Below are 22684 nucleotides of genomic sequence, written 5' to 3'. Positions count from 1 at the left end.
TCTGAGGCTCTTTTGTAAGGCTACTTTGATTGCACGTGGTTATTACTGGTGGTTCTTTTTTCCCTTTTACATAGACAAGTACAACTTGATAGTCAGTATTCTTTACTTTGAGTACAATAGGACTGACACAATAAATTTCACATTAATTTCATTGCTGCAACTAGGAAAATAGAAGCATACATAGATCAGGAAATAGAAATGTTATATACCTTCAAGATCATCTAGTTTATCCCCCTTCCCTTTCCATTCCATGAAGAAATGAAAGACCAAAGAAATCTCTCTTATAGTGATTTACCTAAAGTCATACAGATAATGAGAGAGTCAGAATTTGAATTTAGATTTGGTGATTTGAGGTTTAATACTTATTTCAATATGCCATACTGACTCTTTTTTCAATATATTTAGTTATATGATATACCTCTCTATTTCCATTATGAGAAAACTGATAATCAAGGAGACCAAGTAACTTTAAAGAATCACTGAATTTGAGTTGAATAGGATCTCCATGGCCAACCATTGAGATGGAAAGTTAAACCAAAAAGTAATTCTCTACTCTAGTGTAACTGACAATTGGTGATTTGGGGGAACTTGGCAAAAATCAGTCTGATGCTGAAATGGAAGAAAAAGCACTGATTCCAAGGTTGTAGGACCTGGGTTCAAATTCTACTTTTGATTTTCCTTTTGTGACCCCGAGCAAGTTACTTAACTTCTTGGGGCCTCAATTTCCTCTCCTGTAAAATGAGGTTAGTCTTGATGGTCTCTAATGCCCTTCCTACTTCTAAATTTCTGGCCCTTTCAGCCTAGAAAGTTAAAGACAATGTGGCATGATGGAAATAAAAAAAATCTCGTATTTAAAGCCTGAAGACCTCCTGAATGTACATTCCAGAGCTAAATTTACTAGCCATGAGAGCTTAATCAAGTTCTTTCACTTCCCATTATTTAGTTTTTTCACCTGTAAAAAGAAAGGACTGGGTTCCATGATCTCTAAGTTTCTTAACAACTCTAAATCCTATCCTTCCACAATTAGCTATGCCAGGACTAAAAGCAAGTACTTTAATACCAAGTCCAGTTCCCTTCAATTTGCTATTGATTTTCAAAATATATTTTATTTGTATTTTAAAGATATTGGGTTAATGTCCCCTGAAGTGATGAGTAACTGGAAATCATGCTCATTGAGAATCTGTTTATGTTTCTGCAGTCAACTGCAACTGAGTGTTTATTTGGGCTAAGCCCTTCTGACTTCATTGAAGTCATTAGTATCTGTCAGTAAATGACAAGGTGTTTGAATTCCATCAAGTATTTGCCCAGCTTATTTGCATTTCACTTGACTTATATGTAGTAGCAAGAAATCAGGCACAATCAGTAATTTTCAAGTGATTATACATGGAATTCAAAAAAAGTCAATTTGAAAAACATTTATTAAGTGCCTACAATCATAGGGTACTGGTAGGAACACAGAGACAAAATGAAAAAAAAAAAGTTATTCCCTTCAAGAAGTTTACATTCTATTAGGGGAATAGTTTAAAGGAAAAGTGCCTAAAGTCCTCCATGTATACGCAATAAACTGATTTATAAATATTTTAATTAGGATGAGAAAATGTTGAAACTGGAAGGAATTGTACAGTTAATGTAGGCTAGTTCCATTATTTCCAAAGTGTAAAGTGAGACCAAGACAAAGGAAATGAATCAGCCCAAATCACACAGATAGCAAGGGACTCTCTGGCTGTTTTCTGTTTTAGACATTAGAGTCACAATAACTTACATTGCATGTATATGTGTGTGTGCACTTGTGTGTGTATGGGACTTTATTGAAGCTTTATGTAGTTTTTATCACACAAGTCATTTTCTAGCATCCATCAATCCTGCATTGAACCTTCCTTTAAAACAAAGAAAAATGGTTACCTAAAATGAATGTACAAACTAAATACATTTGCCTTCAAATGCAACATTCCACATCCTAAGTTGTCCACATATCTATTGAAAAGAGGGAAATGTCTTCCATTTTCTCTTGTGAAAGACCAATATTGGGTCATTAATATCTAATATGCATGCTGTTCTCTGGTAGCAATTCACTTTCACACTTCCATAATCACATTTACTTCTCCAAACAAACCTGTGAGTTTTGGAGTAGAAGAATGAATACGTCTAATTTAGAGATGGGGAAGCCAAACCTTAGCAGGATTAGGGGCCTTGACCTAATGCCCAAAGATGGGGGAAAAGCCATAGAATTTTTGAATAAGAAGAGACCTGAGAATTCTCATCTTAATCTGATCCTCTAGTTTTATAGAAAGACAAAGCAAGTTACAGAGATATAAAATGTATTTTTTAAGCTATAAAACTTGTGGCAGTCAGAATTCATTAACTCACTAAACTATGCATTGCCTGGTCATGCCTTTGAATATCTGTGTGTATATACTATGTATGAATAAAATATGTGTGCATATATATACTTTCATAATATGTTTTTATTTATAGGAGTATATATATATATAAATTGTGAGTGATCTACATGTTGTAAGATATGCATGAATATATGTATGTACATCACTATGCATTTTTATTTCATGTATATATACACATATATAGAGAAATATACATCTTTATACATATCTATATATAATATATGGACATATAGATTATGCAGAGACATATAAATGCATATGTATATATGTACATAAATGTATATGTATATGCATGCATTTATAATATATAAAAGTGTTATGTATATAAAACATGCACACACACACACATATATATGTAGAACATGTATATATTGTGTGTTTTCAGTTTTGAAGAAACACCAGATGGATAATTGCAGCCCCTAAGTGCCTAATCTGCTCTCCAGGACACGGCAGATTTCTGAGCCAACAAAACTTAATTGAACTTTCCATTCCAGCTGGAAAAGGTTAGGGAACTGTGTCGTGCAAACGAAGGCAGAATGAAAAGGTCAGCTGCTCACTTCTCTTTGTAATGGATTGACCAGGAGCATGTGTTGTGTGTGTGTGCTTTAATTTTACCCCACAACCACTGGATTTTAAAAACTTAATTAGCAAAGTTAGTTCTCCTTTCCTGTCTGAAGACATGTAGGTGACACAAACAAAATAGATGCTTTTTACCTATTCTTCCTGTTCAGTCAGGGTGCAATAGCTCATGCAGGGAGATAGTCTATGAATCAGACAAGATAAGGCAGAGATCTTCTCTTTCTGGTCAATGTTAGTCTGGATTTCATGGCTCTTCCATATTATTCCCAATCTAACTTTGGACCTTTTGTAAACCTACCCAAAGCCATCTCTTTAGCCAGACTTATTTCAGTATTCCTTAAATATATCTTGCTCATTCCTAAAACTTGTCAGTCATAGTATATTGTAATACTGGTAGTTTACATTTGTACATTGCTGGTTGGTTAGAATTTCCATCATAGGGGGAAACTGGGTGACTCAGTGGATTGAGAGTTAAATCTCTAGAGATGGGAGGTCCTAGGTTCAAATCTGGCCTCAGATACTTCCTAGCTGTGTGTGCAACTAACTTAACCCCTATTGCCTAGCCCTTACCACTCTTCTGCCTTGGAACCAATATACAATATTGATTCTAAAACAGAAAGTAAGGGTTTAAAAAATCCATCATAATAAACATGGAAAAATATTCTAAATAAATAAATAAAATTTAAAAAAGGAAATCTATCATAAAACTTACCTAGTAATCTAATTTTCCATAATATTCTTTCTAAGGTCCCTTCTACCTCTTATAGTCTGTACCCTTTTTTCTAATATTCTAAATTCAAACTGATCTTCCAGCTCTAAAAACCTATGTTCTATTAATTCCAGCTATTCCATGTTCTATGTTCTGCATTCTCTTCCCCCCTCACATATTCCTAGAGCTCTGTCTGAATTCTCTTCTGCCCTCCTTTATTCTTTCCTTTTTATTTCATGAACTTGTGCACATGTTGTATCCTTATGATGGAAGAACAAGTTACTTCTGAGCAGAGGTTGCTTTGCTTTTGTCTATGGATCCCCAAAGATTTGTTAAATTAAATTGAATGAACATTGTCCTGACAGTTAGACCCTCACATTTGTTCCAACTCTAATAATCTATTAGTCTCTGATTCTAGGTTTTGCTAAATATATATTAATAAATAATTCCATGATCCATAACAAAATGGAGATCATGCAGTTTCTTATACATCCCTTCTTGATGAATTAACAGTGACCTACTATATGACAGACTCCTTCCTATTCTGCTTTGCTACAGCTCTTCCATTTAGACAGATATATTCCTTTCAATTACAGAATCAGAAAATTCAATAGTTGGAATGGGCCTCAATGGTGATCTACTTTAAACTATACCTTAAAAGAGTCTTCCCTGTTAAAGAGATCCTTATCTAGTCTCTTTTTGAAGAAGGGACGACTCAAGGCCTCTCAAAGCAGCTCATTCCACTTTTGGGGAACTCTAATTGTTAACATTTTTCCCCCTGGTCCCAAGTCCAAATTTGCTTCTTTGCAATTTCCACCAATTCTTCTACTTTCTGCCTTTGGTGGTCAAAGATAATAGGTCTAATCCTTCCTCCATACTATTTGAGAGCCCTTCAAATATCTGAACAGAGTTATCATGTCTGCTCTGAGTCTCTTTCTCTCTCATTAAACAATCCCAATTTCTTATAATCCTCCTGACATGGACTCAACCTATTTCACTTTCTTGGTTGCTGCTCTCTAGAGGCTTTCTATCTTACCAATGATTTTCTTATACTGTGGACTCCAGGATTGAATGCAAATTTCAGTTTGGGGTGAGGATAAAGCAAAATAGGTGTTATTAACTTTTTTATACCATGGATTCATATATGTCTAGTGGAGCCAATGGAACCTTTCTCAGAATAATACTTTTAAAGAGATAAACTATATAGGTTTACAAAGTAAACTTCCTTTATTTCAATTCTATTGAAATAGACATGTATTGTTTTCCCATCCAAGGTAACAAACCTTCTGATTCAGGCCAGGTTAAGAACCACTAGACTAGGGGAATGATAACCTCTTTATTCCTGGACACCATGCTTCTCTTCATATGGTTCAGATTACGTTAAAATTTTTGGCTCCCACATTATATGTCTGATTCATTTTAGGCTTCCCTAATTTCCTTTCATAAGCTGCCCCTCACCAAAGCCTGGCCACTATCCTTTCAACTTAGCATATTCATTCCCATTTGTGCTTTTAAAATTGACTGGGTGCTTCATGCATTCAAGAGAAATTTCCTGTGTATCTAATATGTACAGGGCCTTTTGCTACATATTGAGTGATATTAACACTGCAATTAGAGAATCCTGTCATAGATAGTAGGATGAAGTAAAATTCATTATGAGTAATTGTTCTATTGTTCAGGCAGAAAGAGTGTTAGATGGGATATCTAAGGAGAAGAAAGGGATGTTCTTCTTTGCAAGGCAATAATTAGGCTGGTAACAACCAAGTTGCCTTTGGGCATAGTCATTTCTTTTCTGAGCAATGGCAAAAAAAAAAGATAATCCTCACAGGTTCAGGGAGGGTTTGGCTATATTGCCTGAGTTCAACATTTAACATTGGAATGAGGAATAAAAAAGAAAAATATGCCAGCTCCTGCTCTTAAGAAACATGATATTATGGAGGCAAACATGTGTGCATGGATAATTTTAATTTAAGGCAGATTATGAAAGGAGAAAACGAGATTCTGATCTTGGATCTGATTGTCTTGGAGGGCAAACTGAGGATGGAGAGATTTCTTTAAAAATGCCTTACCTTCTGTCTTAGAATAAATGCCGTGTATTGGTTCCAAAGCAAAAAAGCATTGTGCTGGGCAATGGAGATTAAGAGATTTATCCAGGGTCACACAGTTAGGAAGTGTCTGAGGTCAAATTTGAACCCAGGACATCTCATCTCTGGGCCTGATTCTCAATTGACTGAACCACCTATTTGCCCCTGAGATTACTTTTTTAATTCAAGAGTGAAATAAGCAGGGAAGGCTTCACAAAGGAGGTGGCATTTATTCAGTTACTTGAAAGAAAAGAAATATTTTGATTGACAGAGATGGGAAGGGAAGTGTGTCTCTAGCATAGGGAATAACCTATATACATTCCCAGAGGGGGAAAATAATGGAATGTTAAGTTGTGAAAACAGCTAGCTATGATAATTCAATATATCTAGAATTCAGTCTGTGAAAAGAAATATGAGAAAAGGCTAAAAGGCTAGAAAGGTAGGTTGAAATTAGTTGGTGCATTGGATTAGAGTCAGGAAGATCTGACTTCAAATTTGGCTCTAGAATTTGCTAGCTATGTGACTCTGAGCAAGTCACTTAACCTCTATTTGTCTCAGTTCCTCAACTGTAAAACCAGGACACACTGGAGAAGGAATAGCAAACTACTCTAGTATCTTTTCCAAGAAAACCCCATAGCCTTTTGTCCAATGGTCATGTAGAGTTGGACATGACTGATCAAGTGAACAACAAAAATTTCAGCCTGGAAATTTAGGTAGGAGCCATGTTATGAGGAACTTTAAATAACAGACTAAGAGTTTGGCTCATTAGTTCATTTTCCTCTAGGAAATTCTTTGAGTAAAAGAAGGACATGATCATATATGTTTTAATTTGTTTAAATAAAAATGTTTAAAAATATGTTTATTTGACAGTCATGTGGAAGATGGATTTCATAGGAGATATGTTGGAAGGAGGGAGACCAAGTAGGAGGCTGTTGCTATAATCCAGGCAAAAGAAAACAGAGTCCTGAACTAGGATACCAAGTGAATAAATGAAATGGAAAGGTAAGATATAGGATAGGTTGTTGGAAAAGGATCAATCATATTTATCAACTGACTATGCATGGGGTGAAGGGAAAAATCAAGTATCACACCAAAGTCTAAGATCTCGATAACTAGAAGGGTAATATTTCCTTGACAGATATGAATAGTTTGTACAAAAGGATCATAGATTTGAAAGATGGATAGCAATTCAGGGGTCTTTGAGTACAATTTCTTTCATTACCTGTGTAAGGAAACTAAGACCCATAGAATCATGACTTGCCCAGGGTTACATAATCGATAACTGTATAAGCTGAGAGAAAGAAAGCATAAGTTTTGTTTTGATATTTTTTTTTCTTTTGATATACCCATAGGCCACCCAAGAGGAGATGTCTAGCAGATAGGTTGGCCTGAAGCTAAAATATACCTGAGTACTTAGCACAGTGCCTAGAATATGATAGGTGCTTAATATATATTAGTATAGGGTGGGAGTCATCTGAATAAAGATGGTAATTTAATCTATAATACTAAAGAGATTTCTTTTAAAAAGAGCAATAAGAGAAAGAAGAAAAAAGAGAGCAAGGAAATCCTTGGAGGAAGGAATATTTTGATAAATTTCTAACTAGATCTTTGAAAAAAATGTATACACAACACACTTTAAAGTTTAATCCGTATTATGAAAAATTTCCATTATTTTTAATTTTATACAACTAACAGAACAATAAAGTCATTCCTAAATTACTAGTATTTCACAATTTGTGAAATGTGTTAACAATGAAAATTTAACAATGGGTTCTTGAAAGCCTGGCTGAGCTGGCTTTAGCATACTATTATTTGGGGGATACTCACAATTAGAGTGTAGGACAAAGATGAAGACCCAGCAAGGGAATGATAAAAAGAGGATCACAAAGATGGAAACTTGAGAGGGATTCCTAGGAGCAATAACAGGACAAACGTCTTGCCCAGGAACATATAATCAGCATATGCCACAGACAGAATTTTAATCAAGGTCTTCCTGATCCTGAAGTTGGAATCACTGCAACACACTATATCTTCAAGGTGGGATGGTGGTGTTGGTGGATAGGGATTAGGGCTGGTTACATTAATTTGGAAGTTATATTGTAAAGACTATAACTGAAACAGGATGATTTGGATCATCAAGAGAATAAGAAACCATCGAGAACTGTTGGAGCTAGAATGCAGATCAAAGCATAATATTTTTCACTTTAGTTTATTTGTGTTTTTATTTTAGGGTTTGGGTTTTTATATGAGTATTCTCTTACAGAAGTAAACAGTATGGAAATATGTTTTGCATGATTATACATGTATAACACAGATCAAATTGCTTGCCAACTATGGTAAAGGGGAAGGAAGGGAAGGAGGAAAGACAATTTGGACCATACAGCTTCAGAAGACTTATGTGGATAATTGTTATTACAACTAATTGGTAAAGTAAAACATCTTTTTTAAAAAGCATCAAAATGAAAGTTATAGATGTTAGAGTATTGAGGATGTTAGAGTGGTAAATCATTTGAAATGCTATTGAGAGATAAAATAATGACTTAAAAGCACCTAAAGCCGTAACCTCTCCTACAATCCTACCAAATCAATATTTATATCACATTTCAAAGAACAAAGAAATCCAAACCCAAGAAAAAGAAAAAAAATCATCAGACTCTCCTACTGAAAACAACTTGAAAGGTAGGCACAGTCTGTCTATTTTCACAGGAAAAGGGAGAGGCACCTGCACCCCACCCAGCAAGCTAAGACCTGCAATGAGACCAGGCTTACTGTGTGAGCCCCATGAAGAGAGAGCATCTGTGAGGGTTTGCCTCTGACCCACCACATGTGGTCCAGGGCTATATAGCAAGGACTGGCAGGGAATAATGGGGAGGGAGTGCACACCTGGCTGGGCACCCTTGGTCCACTGGCTACAGTGAAAAATTTACCCAAGGGCAGGCCAGCTCAGTAGATTAGCTCAATCAGTTGAATCCAGTATACCAGCATAGGAAAAAAGAAGATTCAGCCTCACGGAAGAACAACTCAAACACTCTGGTTCAGTAAATCAACAGAGGATTTAGTCTATATAGTCCATAGAGCAGAAGAAAAAAAGTAAATACAATGAGTAAACAAGAGAGAACAAAAACTATAATTGAAAGCTTTTGTGGGGGTAAGGACCAAAGAACAGAATCAGTGTATGAGGATGAGATCTAGGAAACATCAAGCAAAGCCTAAAAGAACCTAGGGAATTGGATACAGGCTATGGAGGAGCTCACAAAGGAATTTAAAAATCAAATAAAACAGGATGAAGAATAATGGAAAAAGGAAAATAGCATAAAAAGCAAAATAAGTCATCCGCAAATAGAGGCACAGGCACAAAGCTAGAATTGACTTGCTGAAAAATGATACAAAAAATCAGAAAAGAAGAATGATTTCAAAGGAAGAATGGACCAAAAGGAAAAGGAGAATCAAAAGACCATGGAAGAAATTCAGTCTTTTAAAATTAGAATTGGGCAATGAGAAACTAATGACCTGACAAGGCACCAAGACATAATAAAACAAAATCAAAAGAATGAAAAAATTGAAGATGAGACACCTCATTGAGAAAACAACTGGCCTGGAGAATAGACCCAGGAGAGACAACTTAAGAATCATTGGACTATATGAAAATCATGACCTAAAGAAAAGCCTAGACATCATTCTATAGGAAATTATCCAAGAAAACTGCCCTGAAATCCTTGAACATGAGGGTAAAATAGAGAATGAAAGAATCCACAGACCACTTTTGATATTAAATACCCAATTGAAAATTCCAAGGAATGTCATAGCCAAACTGAAATGCTATTGAGAAATCAAAAAGAGAAAGAAAGAACTAAGGAAATGTCATTTCATTTAGCAATTGAGAGATTTAGTGGACTTTGGAAAAGTCCACTAAAAGTTTAGTTGAATGAGTAGATTAGAAGGCATATTACACAGGGTTTAAAAGTAAATAGGGAAAAATAGAAGTAAAGTTTGCACATGCCTTTTTTCTAGGGGTTTGAAAGCAAAGAGATGAGGCAAGATAATAATTTGTAGGTCTGCTAGGATGATGTGAAGGTGGTTTTTTTCTTTTATGATAAGAAAAGCCTGGGTGGAAGGGGATGTTATTATCAATAAATTATTGGGGACAAAGTGGAAGAGAGGGCAAAGGGAATAGAAGTCTGGAGAAAAACAGTCAAATTCAACAGGATTTGACAACCTAAGGGTCACTGATGACCCCATAAGGAAGTAGTTTAAGTAGACGTCTCTGGCAGGAAGCCAAGTGACAAGGTGTTGAAGAATGAAGGGTTGAGTCATCCATGTACACCATTTTTTAAAGGAGTTTATTAATAGATGGAAGAGATATAAAATAAATCAACAAGTGTTTATTAAGGAGCTATTATGTGCGAAGCAAGGTAATAGATGCTGAGTATACAAGTGTAAAGAATGAGTTTATGCCCCATTTCTGAACTCTGTGTATTTTTCTTGACTGTCTTTGATCCCTGGAATTCTCTCCCTCCTCATCTTTGCCTTCTTACTTCTCTGGCTTCCTTCAAGTGCCAGTTAAAATTGAATCCACAGAAATCTTTTTCCAACCCCTCTTATTCTAGTGCCTTTCTTTTACTGGTTATTTCTAATTCATCCTATATATAGTTTCTACCTAGTTTTTTTTTTCCAAATTGTCTCTCCCAAATGATTGGAGCAATCATTTTACCTTTGTTTGTATCACCAGCACTTAACATAGTGCCTTGTATGTAGGAGATACATAATAAATATTTATTGACTGATGGAATAGATCAATACATGTATATACCAGATCACATTAACAAAAATTGAATAAATACAATATAGTTAAATAGAAGGTAGTTAAGAACAAAGGAATCAAGAAAACTTGATGTAGAAAAGTGCACATTAGTTGTGTTTTAAATGAAGAGAAAAATGAGAAATTTTATGAGGCAAAAGTAAGAAGAGAATGTAATCCAGGTGTGTGAGATGGCCAGGGCAAAGGCACAGAGATGGGAGATTAATATGTCTGAAGAATTGAAAGTAGGCCAGTTTAGCTGTATCATAGATTTTGAGAGAAAGAATAACAGTGAAAGGGGCCTGGAAAGCCTTTTTTATGATTAAGACAACATTATTTAGGGCTTTACAAGCTGAGCAGAGAAGTTTATGTTTTATTGTTGAGGCAATAGGAAACCAGGGCAGTTGATTGAATATGGAAACTACATGGTCAGATTAAAGTCTGAAGAAGTGTCAGGGTTAAGGGAAGAATTACTTAAAGGTAGGGAAGATATGATCATGCTAGGAAGAAGTTAATATATATATATATAGAAAAGATGAAAATTAGAGAGGGAATCATCAGGGCATAGATAGAAAAGAAATTGAAGGACCTCAAATTAATGTCATATGAGAATTGACTCAAGCAATTAGGAATGCTAGATCAAAAAAGAAAACTCAGTGACTCAGTATAAACATGCAAACTCTTTCAAGTAAGTGGAAGTCTATCACCAAGAAAGGGATAACTGATTTGACCTGTTTCATACTAAAGGGAAGAAGTCAGAGAAATCATTGGATGTTATAAAAAGGGACAGTTACAGTTGAGTAAAGGAACCATTTCCTAAGCACTGTATCTTTACCAAAAAAAAGAACATAATGCCATGGAAGGAAGTGAGTTCCCCCTCACTAGAGGTTTTCATTCCAAATCTGGATCACTNATATATATATATATATATAGAAAAGATGAAAATTAGAGAGGGAATCATCAGGGCATAGATAGAAAAGAAATTGAAGGACCTCAAATTAATGTCATATGAGAATTGACTCAAGCAATTAGGAATGCTAGATCAAAAAAGAAAACTCAGTGACTCAGTATAAACATGCAAACTCTTTCAAGTAAGTGGAAGTCTATCACCAAGAAAGGGATAACTGATTTGACCTGTTTCATACTAAAGGGAAGAAGTCAGAGAAATCATTGGATGTTATAAAAAGGGACAGTTACAGTTGAGTAAAGGAACCATTTCCTAAGCACTGTATCTTTACCAAAAAAAAGAACATAATGCCATGGAAGGAAGTGAGTTCCCCCTCACTAGAGGTTTTCATTCCAAATCTGGATCACTACTTATCAGATATTCTATATACATAATTCTTTTTTACAAGTATGGTTGAATTAGATATCCCATGAGTTCCTATCCAATTTTTTTATGATTTGGAGTTGCAGTGTCAAAAATCTGGAGGACCTTTGAAGAAATGAGATCAAGGGCACAGGTAAGGGATACAGTTTTCAGAAACGGAAAGGTTACTTTTATTTTTTGAGACTAGAGTAAAGAATAAGAGGATGAATAAAGATGGAGAGATTTTGATATGTGGCGAAGGAAGAAACTCTCAGTACTCTGTTTCAGTAAGGTAGGAAGTGAGGTGAACTGCTGAAAGGAAAAGGGAATAAAGATAAAGTGGGATCCTGAGAAGAAAAAAGGAAATTTGGAACCAACACTATGGGTTCCTAGATAAAGAGTCAATGAGAGTTAAATTAAGGGACTAATATGTATCCATTAAGGTCAAGTTCATATTAGACCACTGGATTTTGAATGGACCAAGACTTCAATATTTTTAAATTTCTCTAGCATTATCCATCAGTTCATGAAGAAGAACAAAGTGAGGTGACCAAGGGATGAGAAATAATAAAGAATGGACAGCTAGATGGTTCATCTGTTAGAGAGCCAGACATAGAGTGGGGAGGACGTAGATTCAAATCTAGCCTTAGATACTTTCCTAGCTGTGTGACTTTGGGCATATCACTTAACACCAATTGTCTAGCCCTTACTGTTCTTCTGCCTTGGAACTAATACTTGGTATCAATTCTAAGGCAGAAGGGAAGAGTTAAAAGAAAAGAAAGATTAGGGGAAAATAGTAAAACACAAAGGATTAAAAGGTGAAAATAACTTGTTCAAGTTTGGGTCAAAGATGAAGGGTAATGTCCTAGGTCTATAACTAGAATTGTCCTGGATTCCTGATTATCCTTCACCCCACATAGAAAATACGTTTCCAAATCTTGCTGATTCTACCTTCACATTCCTCATGTCTGACCCTTTCTTTCCTACCTCCTTAATTCAGTCTTTTATCACCTCACGTAGATTACAGGAAAAGCTTCTTTTTTGCTATACCTCAACTAAGATTCTGTCCATACATCCATCCCATTCAATGAAGAAAAAAAAAACTTTAAACATAGATCTGACCATATGACTCCTCTATTCAATCAACTTTTGTTTATTGCCTCTAAGACAAAATATAAACTCTGTAAAGTTTTTAAAGCTCTATACAACCTGGCTTCAACTTATCTTTCCAAATTCAGTGAATATTCTTCCCCACCCTGAACTCTATGATCTAGCCATTCCACTCTACAAATATGTCCTAAATCTTACATAGGACATATTATTTCCCTATCACTATGTCTTTGCTATGTTTGTTCCCTAGGCCTAGAATACACTCCATCCTTACTTCTGCCTCAAAATTCCTTTACTCCTTGAAGACATAGTAGAAGCACAATCTTCTTCATGAAGCCATTCCTTATTCCCTGCTAACTTTAGTTCCTTTGATTTCAAACTACTTTAAATTTAATTATTTTGTATATTTTAGTATTTATTAATTTATGCTATATATGTGTGTATTTGTGTGTGTATTTCTTTCTCCCATCATAAGTTTTTTGAGAGTAAGAATTGTCTCATTTTTTCATTTGTGTCCTCAGTGTAGAGTACAATGAATGACACATAATAGGTACTTAATACTTTTTCTTGATATTTTATATTTTTTGATTGATAGAGGAAAATAAAGCCAGAATAGATAAAATGGATTTGGATACTAAGGAAGGATGAAGGAAGAATAAAATAAGGCTGGATTTAGGAGAGATCAAATGCTGAGAAAGGAAGGACAGGATATGGTGATCAGAGAGAATGATTTTAGATTCAAACATCTTAGAAACAGAGTAGTTAGCATGATTGTGAGATCTCAGCAATGACTAGGACTGTGTGTAGCTAAAGTAAAGGAGACATAGAGATTGGGAAAATTAAAAAAAATGAAAGATCAGGATATTCAAAGGGAAATATATTTCAATAGTATTATCTCCAAGAGAAGATCTTGAAGTGACAGAGAATATGGGAAGTGACATATAGGGAACTGTGGAAAAAGCAGAACCAAAACAAGAACAAGAAGAGGAGGAGGAGGAAGAAGAAGAGGAAAAGGAAAAAGAAAGAGAAAAGGAGGAGGGGAACAATTCTGTTAATGGAACTAACAAAATATAGGCTGGCGATTTTTATTTTACTGACAAATTTTTAAATATAATACTAAAGAGATTTCAGCAAAACACTTTATAATACAACTCTTGTAGGACAGATAGAATAATATGAACTTAAAATATGTAAATTCACATACGGTTGAATTGTCAAATACTAACAGTAGTTATAAATGGTGATATCAGTTTGTAAGGGTAGGATATGTATTTTTCAATGTGCATATATCTAACTATATTTTATTTTTGTCAATGACTAGGAAACACTCATAGATAATATCCTTATCAATTTTTTTTAAACCCTTGTACTTCAGTGTATTGTCTCATAGGTGGAAGAGTGGTAAGGGTGGGCAATGGGGGTCAAGTGACCTGCCCAGGGTCACACAGCTGGGAAGTGGCTGAGGCCGGGTTTGAACCTAGGACCTCCTGTCTCTAGGCCTGACTCTCACTCCACTGAGCTACCCAGCTGCCCCTTATCAAATTTTTTAATGACACAGCTAGAAGTTATAGTCAAAGTTAAAACAGGATTAAAAAAAAATTCTTGACAGCCTAGTCTATTAGGTTGAATTAAATTAGAAGGAATATAATGGGGACAAATTAAAGTCATATTTGATTTTTTAAATAGATTTACTAGTACAAGATGACTAGACAGATGTTTATCTAAAAAATATACCATGATTTAAGTGAATAGCAAGATTAATATTGGCCAGTGGATCCCTGCACTAGATATTTACTTCAACTTTTATAAAATTTCAGAGTTAGAATGTTCCTGCTGTGGTCATTTTGTTCAATCCAGACCTTAATGAAAATTCAATCCAAAAAGCTAATGCTGTATTATTGAATAGAATTAAGAAATGCACATTTTACAGTATGAAGTAATGATTCTTCTTGTAACCCACAAGAGTCAGGCCACATCTCTAGTACCATTTAGTTCTGGAAAATGTATTTAAGAGAGAATATTGATAAGCTAGAGAGGACTAGAAGAGGGCATTCAGGTCAGTGAGATTCTTTAATTTACTTCTGCAAAAGAGCTTCTTGGAGGAACTACATATATTTAACATCTAGACTAGAGGTGGGGTGTAAGTCATGACAGCTAACTTTAAGTGTCCTAGAAGTCTTGAAGAGAGACTAGATGGAATCATTTTGATCCAAGAATATTAGGTTGGAATTGCAAAAAAGAAAAAAAAAAGGATTTAGGCTTAACGTAAAGGAAATTTTCCTTAAAAAATGGAATCAAATTTCTCAGGAGATTGAGCATTTTACCATTGTGGAGGTCATGAATAAAGGCTATACGACCATTTGTTGGGTATATTTTGGAGGGCATTTTGATTTTTCTAGGTTAAGTTAAATGATCCCCTTTCTAACTCTGAAATTCTGGAATAATTGATGGAAGTGTGTCATGGTGTTCTCTAGGGCCATTTTTAACATTTTTGTCAGGATCTTTAAAAAAACACATGGCATGTGTATAAAATTTAGAGATGATGAAAAATTGGGAAGGAAAACTAAAACAAAGTGTGACAGCTAGATTTCAAAAAGATCTTGAAAAGATGCAACATTAATTTGGATGAAGTAAGATGAAATTTCAGAATAATAAATTTTAAGTCTAATTATTGATTTAAAAATCAACTTCATACATATATAAGATGAAGGATACATCATTAAAGACCCATTTTTTCTGAAAAAAGGGGGGACCTTTGAGTAAGAGTGAATGATAACCACTGTGTGTGTGTGTGTGCGCGTATATATATACGCGCACACACACACACACACACATACACACACACACACACACACACTACTTATTTACTTCATGGATAGATATCCATAAACTTTAAAGAAAGGAAGGGGCCTAGCATTTTGGTTAGACTTCCAAGGAATATTTATAGGAAGACATGACAAATATCACATATGATAAGAAGTGCTGAACCGAATTTGGTCCAAATCCTAAGAAGACTTACTGTCTTACATTTCTGGTTCCTAAACACACATAGACACACATGAATGCATGCACACACACATAAATGCAGAAAGTACGTCAGAAATTTTCTTCTGTATCCTGTGTGTGTATATATCTATATCTATCTATCTATCTATCTATCTATCTATCTATCTATCTACCTAACTATCTTACAACTTTCCCTATCTTGAATTATATTCATTATATCACAAATCAGCAAAAGAAATTAAGTGGAAATTTTGGAATTTGGGGTGAGTTTTGTGGAAGTCTTAGATGACATGTGAAGGCTAGGAGATCACACAGAAAAGGTTTAGAAACTCATAAATGCATAAAATAGATGTATTGTATTATCAACACATTACATCTTTTAATACTATAAACATACACAATTTTTTTAAGTTAAAATACATAAAAAGTTGAAGTTTGCAAATGTGAAAGCCAGAAGATAACACCCAAAGGTTAGAAGTATAAAGAAATCTTTAAAAGATTAGAAACTCATAAATGCATATAAGATATTATAAATATTCTATATAAGAAAAGAAAAAATTCTGACTTCTTATCCGGTATAATGAAGGACCAGAAACTTTTATGCAGATTTTCTAGATCACAGGGTTCTGCTATGCCACTAAACCCCTACAATGCAGAAGGGATAATTGCATGAAGTTATCTACATATTATGACCTCATTAGAATATGAACCTCTTGAGGTGGGGACAATGTTTCTGTCTTTTTTAGTATCCTCTAAACTTATCATCATTAGGTACTTGGCACCTAAGATGAATGTAATAAATTATTTATTGCCTATATGATAACTTTGTGATGATAGAACCAAATAGCTAACAGCAATAGAAGTAAAGGAGAACACTTCTAGTAAGTGGAAATAGTAGGAATTGAACTGAGCCCAGGTATTCTAATTTCAATTCTTTTACCATTTTTACTACACCATGATATGTATCTTGGAAGAGCTTTCAGGATATGGTACATAAAGAAATAACTACAAAGTTAGACTATGGAAAATATGCATAAAAGATGTCAGAAAAAATATTATGAAAGGCTTGGGAAAGGTGGGAGCGAATGAGGAAAATTCACTATCTTGTTTTTGTTGTTGTATTTATTTGTTTCTTTTCCCAACTTGGAACAATAGTATGATTATGCTTCATGGAAACAAGAATGTGTGGATTTGATTGGGTCTTTCTCTGAATCATTACTAGGGAAACAATTTTGAGAGATAGAAAGAGTAGAAGAATTCAAGAGGGCAGGTATCCTGACAAGCTGGGTAGGTCCTTGTGGAAATTCATTAATGGTTTGTTTGTTTATAATGTGTCCATTTTTGAACTGTGGGGATTTCTCCAGGCAAATAATGACATCTCTCACAGAATTGCATGGTTGTATAATGCCACTGACAGTTTCTTGGCTGAGATGCTTCACAAAGTCCTACTTGTGGATGTTATGAGTAGCCTCTAAACAACTCCATTTTCCTGAAATTGTTCAGTAGCCCAGATTCCAAATGACTTTCTGAAATTGTCAACTATTATCAAGAACTTGGAGAGTTCTAGGAATGGGTACTAGGAAAATGACTTTGTTCAAGAGTAGCAATATAACAAATTACTTGGCAAACAAAAGAGGAGCTAATATTTTGTTCCTCAAATGTGACTATGAAAAGAAGCATCTTGCAGTAATGTTAATATTTTATTTTGTTTCAGCCAAAATATCAAAATATATGGTCTATGGATTTGCATTCCAATCTAATTCAAAATTACAAAAAATAAACAATATATATGAGTCATTATGCTATGAATTGGAGACATGAAAACAAATAAACAAGAAAGTCCCTGTGTTTAAAGAGTTTACATTGCTTTGGTGATATCCAAGCATGTAAACAGACACATTATACATATAAAATTATAATTTAAAGCATTAAGAGTGAGCATTAAGAATTAAGAGTCCCAAAGAAAAATTTCTTCCTATGAGTAATGCCACAAGAACTGGACCTTTAAGCAAGGTTAGAATGATAAGAAGTAGAAGCAAAGAAGAGGCACCCTGCAGGAATGAAGTATAGCCTGTTTAAGGGCAAATAGGAAGATGGACTGCCTAATGCAGGAGAGAGTAAGTTGCCCAGTTTAAGTGGAATATACAATGTGTAAAGGAGGATAATGTTCAATAAAAATTTAAAGTTAGGCTAAATCCAATTTTGAAGGGCTTTAAATGCCAAGATGAGAAGTTTGGATTTAATTCTAGAGTCATAAGGAACTATTGTTTATTGTGACAATAGGTTATGTCCAACTCCAGGAATGGTACTTTAGGGGAAATTATTTTGACAGCAATGTATGAGATAGATTAGAGAGAAGGAAGAGTATAATAGTCAGGTGTCCAATTAAGAAGTTATTGAAATGATTCAGGTAAAATATGATAATGTCCTCAATTAGGGTAGTGGTCATCTATATGGATAGAAAAGGACAAATCTGAAGGATACATAGAGATATTATCAACAAGAACCAACAATTAATTGCATGTAGTGGTCATAAAGAAATGTAAGAATTGATTCTAAAATTATGATTTTGAATATGGATAATTAACAGCATGGTGGTTTCTACAAAAGCAAGAGGTAAATTTATAGAATGGATGAACTGGAGGTGATAGGGGAAGATAATCAATTCCATTTTGCCTGCTGAGTTTATGACTTCATTTGGATATCCAGATAATGATGTCAGAAAGGCACCTGGTAGAACTTAGGATAACTATTAGGCTGGATACAAGGCTCAAGAAGCCATATTTATGGCTACTATGGAAGCTTATGGAACCTCCAAAAGAGAGTGTACAGATAAAGAAAAGTAAAAGAGGGCTCAAGAGAGAATCATCATAGAGATCCCAGGAATAGAGAAAAAGATATGGATGTGGATGATTATTTCACACAGGAGGCTAGGAAACAATTGTCAGACTGATTGGAGGAGAATCAGAATCATATAATTTAAGAGTTATAAGACAACTTAAGGCGGAAGTGTATGTGGTCTGTGTCAGGAAAATTTAGGAATGAGAGTATCCAGGAAGAGTGGGTGGTAAATGATATTAAGTGTTAAAGAGAAGTTAAGAAAAATTGGGAATGAGAATTGTAATGGTGAGGCACCAGGGATGTTAATTATTATTATTAAAATGTAATCTAAATGGTTTGTGGGTTCACACTGGGATGAAGGAGAGACAGGACCAACCAGGACAGGGAGACCAGGGTTCACTACCAAGCTGTTCACTGACACAGGAATGGCAGTTGGCCCAACAGTCACTCAGCTCACCTAGGCCATGGAACCAGCAGGCAGAAAGGTAAAAGTTTATAACAGTTTAATTGAGGGAAATAATAAAAGGATGGGATAGGGGATTCTACACTTGAAACCTAAGAGCAAACCATAGGGGCAAGGGAAAGACTTGACTACACTATCCTATTAACCTAAGCCAGGCAGGGCCCAAAGGAAGCAGTACTGAAGTCACAAGGAAAGCTCCTTCAAACCTGGTTCTAGCCAGGTTTGGTCAGTTCAGCTAAGGGACCTGAGGGTGGCTTTCAATTGGGGTCTCATGGTGAATCCAAGGATGATCACAGGATGCCAAGAGCCAACTCCACCAGGTGATCCAAGGTACCCAGGTAGGGAGAGTGAGTCTGCAATGCTGTCCACCAGATCACAAATCACTTCCCCACTTGGTGCTGCTCTGCAGGTCTGTTGTCCACTTGCTGATAGCCTTCACCTCTCAGGATCCCAGGAAATCTGGATGCACTTTTTCCCGAACTCTGAGATCTCCCAGGGTTAGCAACAGTTATGTTCCCAACCACTAATGGAGTCTCTCTCAGAGCACAAGCCCCACTTCCTGCTCCTTCTTGGAATCCTCCAGCCCTTCCTGCTAGGTCCAACACTAATACTAAATTAATTGCAAAATAACCCTCACAACAGAGTAGGCCATCCAATTTAGCAATTGAGAAAGCATTGATACCCTTGGAATAGGCCTAAAAGTAGGGCACTGCTCTATCATCACAAAATCATAATGATTGAAATTTAAATCCCTTATTTGAAAATACCATGTGACTAGGTACAGCTAAGTAACACAGTGGATAAAGCATCAGTCCTAGAGTCAAGAAGACCTGAATTTAAATCAGGCTTCAGAAACTTCCTAGCTGTGTGACCCTAGACAAGTCACTTAATTATGATCACTTAGCCCTAGCCATTCTTCTGTCTTACCATTGATATTAAGATGGGCAGAAAGGGTTGTTTCTTTCTTAAGAAAATACTGTGTGACTTTGGGCAAGTCATTTAACCTTCAATACTCTAAACAATTAGACTGTTAAGAGGCAGAGCTCATGCCAATCTATAAAAGTAGACGTTTCTTCACTGGGTAATTCCTATAACAATGAAATCAATGGTCTTGAATCATCCATGAAATGCAGGTTATTTTACAGAAATTTAAGAGGGATGGATAGATATCAGCTTCTATGATTATCAGTAACAGATTTGTAATTCAGACTAATATGTAGGTTTAATATTTTTGTACCATTTAGAATATCTGTTTCAGAAATTTCTGAAAAAGTTAAATTATATAGAAGAGAGTAGGTTATCTGTAGAGTATTAAAACTAAAGGGAATCTTAGAGATCATCCAATCAGTACAGTATAGTGGAAAGAAAGCTGAATATGAAGTCAAAAGTGCTAGGCCTTGTATCTGCTACTAATTATATCTATAACCTTGGATACAATTGTCTCCTTTCTTTAAATTTCAGTTAACTCGTATTAAAATTAAGGATGACAATATTCACAGTTAATATATTAAAAACTCACCTGGCTGTCATAAGGCTGAAATGAGATACTATACATAAAATATTCTATAACTCACTCTCAATGTAATTGCTGTTATATTATGGTATTATTAGCAACATTATTACACAAAAGGAAACTGAAATTCAGAGAAATTAATTGACCTTCCTAAGGTTACATAGATGTGGGGCTAGAACCCAGATCTAACATTTATGATCCTCCTGTTTTTCATATAAAAAATGAGATTAGATTTAATAATTCTCAGTGTCCCATTCAACTTTAAGTTCTGCCTTATATTTTATAGTCCCGAGTCCCATTCCAGATCTTTTCCAGATCATATCCCCTTTTTGTTTCCTCAGTGTGTCTGAAGTCTATATAATATAGTATGGCATTTACCATTGCTTTTTAGATAATTAAAAAAATGATATCCTTTGATTTGTTTTGAATGTGTTTATAAAGAATCTCTCAGAGTTGAACACATGGAAATAGGTGCTAGAAGGAAATGTAGTTGAGCAAACTTGATGTTTGCATGGCTCACTGTGAAAGAGCAAATTGTTAAACTTTTGTGGATATCATGGTGTTTTGAAATATGCATTGGCATATGCTAATACATTGATAATTCTGGGAAACCTGAATGTGAAATCCATGTGAGATAGTCAAAACAAGGAAATTCTGGATCAGAATTTCTGGCAAACTCAAAGGGTTAGGTAAAGACCAAAAATATGAACATAAGACTGAGGCCAAGGATCATTTAATCTCAAGATGGACATGCATCATTATGTATATGATATTATTTGGAGTTCAATACATGAAGACAATACGTGAGATACAGGTTAGGTAAGCATCCAAGGAACAACCAAATTACCGAATTGAATCTATGATATAAGCAGGGAAAGGTAGTTAATTCCAAAACTAGACAAATATTTTCAAAGAATGAAAACTTCCCCAAAGTATTCATGACTCAATAAAGAAAATGGATTGTTTTAGAGCTAAGGAACCCTCTTGCAGATGACAGTAGGATCTGTGGCATTAATTTGAGAACAAAAGAGTAAGGATTTCAAATCCAGTTTCAGATATTTACTAGCTGTCTGATGCTGGACTCATCACTTAAATGATGTTTTCCTCAGGTTCATCAGCTGCAAAATGGGGATGATAATAGCACCTCTTTCCAGACTTCTTGTGAGGATCAAGGGAGATAATATTTTAAAGCACTTAGTACAGTGCCTCCTAAATAGTAAGTGCTCAAGAAATGCTTACTTTTTTTCTTCTTTTTCTTAAAGATCTAAGAAACAAGGAAGGAACATATTTATTATTAAAAGGATCATTCAGGTTCTCCTTGTGGTATATTTATGGCAGGGTGATTAACCTTCCTAGACTTCAACTTCTTCAACTGTAAATAAAATGAGATGATTGAACAATCTGATGTCTAAGATTTCTTCCAGTTCTATAATCCATGAACCTATGAATCTAAGACAGGTACTTAGTCTCTGGAACCAAGTCTCTAAGAAACTGGGATACTAAGATCAGAAAAGGACCAGTGGTAAGAATGACTTGATACTTAGCCATAAGACCCCCTAAAACTTCCCTGTCTGGGATAAGACTAGTTCAGATTTGTAATAGGGTCAAATATGCAGGAAATATTTCAGAAGACTTGTTTACCTGATCCCAAGGAATGGTATTGCAAAAAACTACATAGGAAATCACACTGAAACCCTAAGCAGTACACAAGATCATGCAGCTGGAAGGAGCTTTAGAGATCATCTCTGACAACTGTCTCAAATTATAGATGAATAAACTGGGGCCTAGACTGAGGAAATGACTTGTCAGTTAACTAGGGACAAGGTCAAAACTAAAACAAACAGGGGCAGCTGGGTAGCTCAGTGGATTG

This window comes from Gracilinanus agilis, chromosome 2 (assembly GCF_016433145.1).
Source record: "Gracilinanus agilis isolate LMUSP501 chromosome 2, AgileGrace, whole genome shotgun sequence".
In the NCBI taxonomy this organism is placed as follows: Eukaryota; Metazoa; Chordata; class Mammalia; order Didelphimorphia; family Didelphidae; genus Gracilinanus; species Gracilinanus agilis.
The sequence above is the reverse complement of the archived record's forward strand: the minus strand, read 5'-3'. Positions refer to the sequence as shown.